Source organism: Arachis ipaensis, chromosome B09 (assembly GCF_000816755.2).
Source record: "Arachis ipaensis cultivar K30076 chromosome B09, Araip1.1, whole genome shotgun sequence".
Taxonomy (NCBI): domain Eukaryota; kingdom Viridiplantae; phylum Streptophyta; class Magnoliopsida; order Fabales; family Fabaceae; genus Arachis; species Arachis ipaensis.
In genome coordinates this window covers 40,224,225-40,224,787 of record NC_029793.2, presented here as the reverse complement: position 1 = coordinate 40,224,787, position 563 = coordinate 40,224,225, and positions in this window count along the sequence as shown.

Here is a 563-nt window from a genome sequence, read left to right as displayed (position 1 = left end):
TTCAATCACGCCTGATGGGTATTTAGTGGAACCATCAGCAAGTTGGAGACATATCCGGGTTGGTTTAACTTCTTTAGTTAAACCAAGCTTTCTGATAGTGGAAGCAGGTATTAGGTTGATGCTTGCCCCAAGATCGCATAAATCTGTCTTGGTGCAATCACCTTCTAATATGCATGGTATCAGAAAACTCCCAGGGTCTTTAAGCTTTTCAGGAAAGCTTTTCAGGATGACTGCATTGCATTCTTCAGTGAGGAGAACTCTTTCTGTTTCTCTCCACTCCTTTTTATGACTCAAGATCTCTTTCATGAACTTGGCATAAGAAAGTATTTGCTCAAGTGCCTCTGCAAATGGAATCTTTATTTCAAGAGTCCTTAGATAATCTGCAAAGCGAGCAAATTGCTTATCCTGCTCTTCTTTCCGGAGTTTTTGAGGATAAGATATCTTGGCATTATATTCCTCAACCTTAGTGGTTAAAGAAGCCTTATTAGAAGGGTTGTTATCAGCACTTGTGTGTGTCTGATCCCTCACTGGCAATTGAGTGCCAGAGTCAGAAGCTGGAGTGA